The 8,211-nt window shown below is 35.0% G+C and overlaps 1 long non-coding RNA gene across 1 annotated transcript; it reads left to right on the top strand.

Moving 5' to 3' along the window:
• The first annotated feature begins 5,729 nt into the window (after positions 1-5,729).
• On the top strand, positions 5,730-7,819 carry LOC129871757 (uncharacterized). Its single transcript, XR_008762309.1, has 3 exons — positions 5,730-6,015; positions 7,375-7,412; positions 7,548-7,819. It is a non-coding gene; the product is annotated as an uncharacterized LOC129871757 (long non-coding RNA).
• The last annotated feature ends 392 nt before the right edge of the window (positions 7,820-8,211 follow it).

Below are 8,211 nucleotides of genomic sequence, written 5' to 3'. Positions count from 1 at the left end.
GACTTTAAACACTGGAAAAAACTTTACAAACCCGATTAGACTTCGAGGAGAAACATCTTTATACTTGGCAAAGTATTTAAATTTTTTCAATCTATATTTCTGCAATTCCCTTTCTATTTTGCAAGATAAATTATTTACGTCTTTGATTGTTGAAAAATATTCTCTTCACACTGTGTCTGGTGTTTGGTCATAGGGTTGATGAAATGATTTCATGATATTTAAAGGATTTGGATGTTAAGATGTTCTTGTACCCTGTTAAGCAGTTAGTTTAATCAATGTCTAAAATTAACAATTGAGTTTAGATACCATTGATGCTATTGTTATGATTCTTAATACCTTTTCCCATATATTTAATTCCTAAGGTCATTATATAAAAACTTATCCTGTTCAAGTAGTTTCTTGATTTTCTGATTTTTTAAGCAAAATGTAGAGTTCATGACCATTTTCCAAATTTCGCTTTTATGCAGACTTTAATTTGTGAAATTTGTAATTTTGATTCTTTGTTCATGTGTCTATACCGATAGATTTATGATACTCTTCTGTTGTTGTGATGAAATATGAACTTTAAGAGCTAAAACTCCATTACAATCTAGAGAAGAAACATAGAAGGAATCAGAAGAAGAATGTTGAGTATCTTTTATTAATCTTGCACTCTTGAATGTGTTGTACATCTGCTTTTATAGCCTTGGTTAATTACAAATAAAATATCTTCTAACTAACAACTAGATGGCCATGTGCAGCCATGTGCAACAGTGCAACTAACTTCACAAAACTTTACTGCACACTGCACTGTGCACTAACTAACTACTAACTAACTTCCAGAATACAATGTATAGCTGCATAACATATTTGAATACACCCCCTCAAGCTGAAGGGTACAAAACATTAAGCACACCAAGCTTGCCTAAAAGAGACAAATGTTGGGCTTGACTTAATCCTTTAGTTAGAAGATCTGCTAGCTATTGCTGAGTATGAACATACATAGTGTCAACCATCCCAGCTTTAATCTTATCTCAGATGAAATGACAGTCTATCTCAATATGTTTCATGCGTTCATGGAATACTGGGTTTGCATCAAGTTGAATTGTTGATTTCCTATCACTGAAGATGGTGATAGGGACCTGAATAGGAACACCTAACTCAGTAAACAATCTTAACAATCAAGTGACTTCAGAGATAACTGAAGCCATACTCCTGTACTCAGCTTCAGCTGAGCTCCTGGATATAGTCTGCTGCTTCTTGGACTTCCAAGAGACCAGAGATTCTCCAAACTTAACAACATAGCCTGTAATAGATCTCTTTGTGTTGGGACGGGATGCCTAATCAGAGTCACACCAACAGGTGAGCATGGTTGTAGGTGCAGAGTGTAACCAAACTCCTTGACCAACTGTGCCCTTAAGGTACCTTACCACTCTGGTAGCTGCATCTCAGTGAGACTTTTTGGGGGACTGCATGAATTGGCTAAGGGTCTGGACTGCATAGCTAATGTCGGGACAAGTTATTGTAGCATAAAGAAGCTTTCCTATTAGCCTTTGATAAGAAGTGACATCTTGGAGAATGACATCTCCAGTGAGACCAGTGACCTGATCATACTCGACTGAGGTCAATCTCAGATTAGTTTTAAGAGGAGTGGGGGCAGGTTTAGCACCAGTGAGGCCTGCATTACAAACTAACTCTAAGATATATTTCCTTTGATTTAAGATAACACCCTCTGAAGATCTTAAGACTTTAATACCTAGAAAGTATTTAAGTTCTCCTAGGTCCTTCAACTTGAATTGCTTATGTAAGTTATTCTTGGCAGCATTGATCATGTGTGCATTGCTGCCTGTAATGAGCAAGTCATCCACATAGACCAGAACAATGACCATGTTTGCTTCATGTTTGAGTGTGAATAAATAATAGTCGTGAGTGCTTTGAGTGAAGCCAGCATCCAACAGGGCAGTAGTTAGCTTTAAATTCCACTACCTAGATGCTTGTTTAAGCCCATATAAAGATTTAAGTAACCTGCACACTTTGTTGGTGCCTGGTGTTTTGAAACCTTCAGGCATCTCCATGTATACTTCCTCATCTAGATCACCTTGAAGAAAAGCATTGTAAACATCCATTTGAAATAATGTCCAGCCTTTAGATACAGCCAAGGCAATTACACACCTTACTGTCACCATCTTAGCTACAGGAGAAAAGGTATCATGGTAATCCAAACCTTCTTCTTGTCTATAACCCTTGGATACTAGCCTGGCCTTATACCTTTCTACCTCACCATTTGCCTGATACTTCACCTTATACACCCACTTAGAGCTAACAGTGTTCATCCCTTTAGGCAAGTCAACTATTTGCCATGTTTTGTTCTTTTCAAGGGCCTGTATCTCTTGTTGCATGGCCTGAATCCATTTATCATCTTTAACAGCCTATCTAAATGTTTTAGGTTCCACAAAGCAAAAACATTGCTCAAGTAGCTCTTGTAACTGGGAGTTACCTTATCATAGCTAAGGGAATTGGCTAGAGGGTGGCTGGTGCTACTGTATTTCTTAGTAGTTCTAGCATAATCCTTCATCCATGAGGGTTCTTTGAGAGTTCTGGAGTATTTCTGATAGGAGGAGAAATAGGCAATTTATAACTAATAACTGCTTCACTAATATCAGCATCAGTAGGACTGGTACCAAGGCTTGCAGAATCAGTAGCAATATGACTGGTATCAAGGCCTGTAGAATCCTCAGCAAGCACATCCTCAGCAACTTTTTCCAAGTTATGAGTATCAAATACTTCTAAAGGAGAACCATGGGAACCTATAGAAGTATCAATATGAGATACATCTCCAAAAGGAAAAATAGATTCATGAAAGACCACATCTCTATTCACAAAAAACTTCTTGGAGTTGATATCTAATAGTATATACCCCTTCTGTAACTCAGAATAGCCTAGTATAATAGCACGAATAGCCCTTTCTAAAAACTTATCTCCCTTTGGAATCATAGAAGCATAACACAAGCATCATATGACTCTTAAATGAGACAAGTTAGGCTGCTTGGAATAGAACATTTCATAAGGACTTTTGTTGTCTAATGTTGTGGAAGGTAGTCTATTAATCAAATATACTGCAGCCTTGATGTAATAGCCCAGTATCTGATGGGTAATTGTGATTAAAATCTAATGGCTCTAGCTGTGTTAAGAATATGTCTGTGCTTCCTCTCTACCATACTATTTTGCTGTGGTGTGTGAGGACAGCTACTCTGATGCAAAATCCCTTGAGCTTGAAATAGTTCATTACATTGAGAATTGAAGAACTCAGTTCCATTATCAGATCTAACAATTCTAACATTAGAATCAAACTTAGTCTTGACCATTTGAAGGAAAGTTTTTATAGTCACAATAGTCTCAGATTTCAACTGTAACTGAATCCACACAAATCTACTATAGCCATCCACTATAGTAAAAAATAGTGTTTTTTGTCTAAAGTAGGGGTCTTATAGAGTCCCCAAAGGTCCATATGGACTACATTAAATCTCATGCATGCTCTAGAATTACTGACACGAAAAGTAAGTCTTGTCTTCTTAGCTAATGGGCAAACAGGACAATTAGCTAATGGTTCACTACTTTTATTGCTGGAAGCTAGATTTAAAGACCTCAAGGTTTGTTGTGATGGATGTCCAAGCCTCCTGTGCCACAGGTTGATATCTGGAAATATTGCTCCTGCAACTACCACTTTCTGAGTGTATTATATAACTTCTTTTTGTTTCAGATCTCTCTTGAATATGTACAGACCACCTTCTTCCTTACCAATCCCCTTCACCTTACCACTGAAGAGGTCTTGGAAAATAAAGAAATTAGGGAAAAATGATACAAAGCAGGACAATTCCCTTGTGAGCTTGGATATTGAAAGCAGATTGAAGTGGAAATCTAGTACATATAAGACATTCTTCACCACTTCTTTATCAAATATGGATACTTCTCCCATATGATTGATTTCTACTCTATAACCTATAGGTAGATGTATTTGATTCTTCTGTGACTTGGGCAATTCATGACTCTTTGTTAATAAGTATTTGTTTGTTGTGACATGATGAGATGAACCAGAGTATACTATCCATTTTTGAGAAAGAATTTTTGACATTAAACAAGTAGCAATACCTGCCATATTGAGTCTAGGTTCCTGAATATCTTTATTCAACATAACCAGTATTTGCTTATATTATTTGTCAGTGAATGTTTGTCCTTTGGGTGGGATTGCATGATTCTCCACTTGACTGGTTGATGCCATCTGGGAATGCTCATATTGTCCATTGGTAACATTGTTTACTAAGTGTTCCTGCCCTCCATGACTGCTAGCAAGTGAGGAGTTGGTCATGTTTCTCAGATTGTTTGTTATGATCTGTCTTCCTCCATGGCTATCAGAATTGTTCCTCATTCTACCATTTCCATAACCTAACTTCTTCCTTTGCTTCCAATCAGCTGGATAGCTAATTAGCTTGTAGCAATTCTCTTTGGTATGACCAGTGAAGTGACTGTATTCACATTTCCTTTCTTTGTAATACTCCTCTCCATGACTTTTGTTCACACTCATTATTGTAGGATCTATTTCTTCAACTACATTAGACATGCAAGCTGTGTGTTGAATCTCATCTTCAATGATCATAGCATACGCTTGATTGATAGATGGTGTAGCTCCCTTCAATAAAATTTGTCTTCTAGCCTAATCATATGATTCATTTAGACCACTCAGAAATTGAATCAATCTCAGTTGCTGCAGGTGATCCACATACTCTTTTGATTGAGGACATAAGCAACAAGGACTTGGTATCACTGCATCATACTCATTCCATAATGTCTTCAATTTGGTAAAGTAATGAGATACAGAATTTGTGCCTTGTGCCAGTGTAGTAATCTCCCTATGTAATTGATATATTCTTATGCAATTTATCTTATCAAATCTTTCTTTCAGATCTGTCCAAACTGAGAATGCAGTTGTGGCATAAACAATACCACTGAAAAGCTCTTCACTAACTGTGTTCATTAGCTATGAGAGAACAACTGCATTACAAGTCTCCCATTGCTCATGAAACTCTTCTCTGTATAGTGTCTTAGTGCAGGCACCTGTCACAAAACCATATTTTTTTCCCTAAAAGTGCAATCCTCATTAACCTACTCCAAAGTCTATAGTTTTCGGATCCAACAAGCTTGATTGGAATCAGTACAGCACCAAAGGTATGTGAAGGGCCAATGTACAGAGGATCATTTTGATCAATCTTTGTGATTGCTAGTTCTGCAGAATTTGGTAAAAAACCAAGCTATTATCTAATAGAGATCTAAACTCTATCAATCTAACTCTAATTATCCAACATCGAATGCTCTGATACCATGATGAAATATGAGCTTTAAGAACTAAAACTCCATTACAATCTAGAGAAGAAACATAGAAGGAATCAGAAGAGGAATGTTGAGTATCTTTTATTAATCTTGCACTCTTGAATGTGCTGTACATCAGCTTTTATAGCCTTGGTGAATTACAAAGAAAATATCTTCTAACTAACAACTAGATGGCCATGTGCAGCCATGTGCACTGTGCAACAGTGCAACTAACTTCACACAACTTCACTGCACACTACACTGTGCACTAACTAACTACTAACTAACTTCCGGAATACAATGTATAGCTGCATAACATATTTGAATATCCTGCCTACCAAAGTTCAAGTTAAAGTGTTTTCATTGACCATTCCACTAGAATCTCTTGACCTTCCAAAAAAGTTCATGAATAAGTTGTAGATCAGAATAGTAGGGACATAATCATGCGTGAGTTTCGCTCTAAATTCCTCTGTCCCCTTATCACAACTTATTTATAGGCTCATGGTATTGATGTACAAGTATCATTTGTGATCTCCCAATTAAGTCGGAGAATTATCTCCATCGTATTGGAATCAATGGCAGGTTTAGAAGATAAAGAGTTGCAATCAACTTTGTGATGTAGGCGAGATCGTCTATTATGGCTTCACCGCAGCGAAGAAAACTGGATTACTGGTAACTACTAAATCAATTTTTATGCTTATTTTTTATGACCATAAAGTGTTCAAAACATACCCTATACTTGCAACATGAAAGATTTAATGCGGACTTCACCAAATGGTTCTTTTTACTAAAAAGATACCAATCTATAAATCTGTCCCACCTTTTTTGAATGTATATGCAATATGTAAGTCAAATGATGTATTTTTTCTCTATAGTATATTATTCTCCCAATATTATATTTTGGCCTTTGTAAAATCTGTCGTTTCATTCTCTTTTGCAAGCATATCTAAGTTTCAAATAGAAGTGGTTAAGTTGAGGTACTCTTCAAAGATTTTGAACTGTTATTGTTTTTTAAAAATTGATTCCTCACCTTCTTCTCTATTTTTCCCTTGCAAAGAAAAATATTTCTCCATTAATGCAACTAACAGTGATGGAAGTTACGAGATATTAATTATACTGAATGTGCATAATGTCATCCCTAAACATATTCAATTTGGTTCGATTTCAGAATCCTTCCTATGGTGTTGAAAGAAGGAGAAATTAGTTGGTCCTTTTGAGAATTTCATTCATACAAGTTTTTTATTTATTGTTCTAGATTATAAAGTGGCATGAAATTAGATTTTTTTAATTTGCTTATTCTTATTTAGACTTCAGATATTTTATTGAGCTATTTATTTGAGGTTGATGATAAGGGCTGAAAGCTACCCACTTTTGAGCTCTTGGGTAGGGGGGATTTAGGAGTAAGTGCAAAATCATTTTTTCTTTAAAGGGTTATATATAAAGTGTTGAATCCCATTGACTTAAGTGAGAATTATGGTGAAGTGACAAACAATGTTCTGAAATTACTTTATTACAATTTCAAATCTCAGGTGTTGCATTCTTATAGATATCCATAATTCTGTTTTATAATTTTTTGGCTTTATCGCTGGATCAATTAATTTAACTTTGAATCCTTAATTATTTGGATTGAATTGAAACAGTACTTGATTACTCAGACTACAAAGAATATTAAATCAATCTATTCATTTATTGTTATATCTCTAATTTCGATCATAGAAGAGTTGATGTGACACCTCTCTTTAGGCTAAAATCTTAATTATTTATTTTCTGATATATAAAAAGTTAGAGGAATTTAACTATCCCCTCTTTATGTCATCACAGATTGCAGATTTTAACAACATTATTTCCATATCTTTCTTGCTTTTGTTTTCTATTTTAATTCAATAGAATTTTATATTTTACCAAATTTAGTGTTTTTAGCGGTTCAAAGGTCGTTTCTATTATCAATTTGCTTGTAGCGATTGAGTGTTTTCCTTCTTAAATGATTGACCAATTGATGAGTATTTATTTAGTTTTATTTTCACCTTTTAGTGATGATATTTTGGGACAACACATTACAATTGTTTGGGGTACGTAATCATATTTCTCTTTCTTTTCTTTTCTTGTGAATTGCCTTTTGTATTTTTTTTCTCTTCTCTTTTATGCTTTTTATATTTCTCTATTAGCCAAAAGTCTAATGCAATGATTCCGCTGATGACTTGTAGGGTGACGATTATTGAAAGATGCAACTGTAAAGAGAATTGAAGATTATATAGATTGCAACTCGTGCTAAAATTTTGGTGTGGTATTTAACAGTTGCGTTCTGTTGGCATTTTTATGTTGTATATTGGCAATGTAAGATTTTATGATTCATGTTGAAGCCTTAATGGAAGAACCCAAAAGGAATTCTGTTTTCTTAAGCTATTTTTTTCAGTGGAGTTTCGTGATATATCCAAGAATTCTTTCCTTTAACAGAAGTTTAACGAAATTCAATCGAGCTCATATAACACAATTTGGGCAATTTACATCATCTACTTTTGCATGAGACGATTTTTAACATGATTGTTCAATGACTTTTAACCTCTTTCAAAGAAGGTTATAACCACCGTTACAAAGAGCAGATGTTTGCCTTCTTATAATGGGGCACACTAACAGAAACAAAGTGCTATCAGCTGATGGTCAATTCAATGCTTGGAAGTTTCAGTCTCCTTGAAATCATTTTAGACATGCTTTAATATCAACTTTTACCTCAGAATAAAAAATACTAGCAAATAGCTACCTCTTAGTGTTGATTCTTGTATTTAGCTCAAATGATTTCTATGGAAAGTTTTTTCTTAAATTTGTATATTTTTACACCTCAAAATTAAATATATTGTTGTTACAATTCTA

Source organism: Solanum dulcamara, chromosome 10, assembly GCF_947179165.1.
Source record: "Solanum dulcamara chromosome 10, daSolDulc1.2, whole genome shotgun sequence".
Classification (NCBI taxonomy): Eukaryota; Viridiplantae; Streptophyta; class Magnoliopsida; order Solanales; family Solanaceae; genus Solanum; species Solanum dulcamara.
Note: the sequence above shows the minus strand (reverse complement) of the source record. Positions and strands in the feature narration are given on the sequence as shown.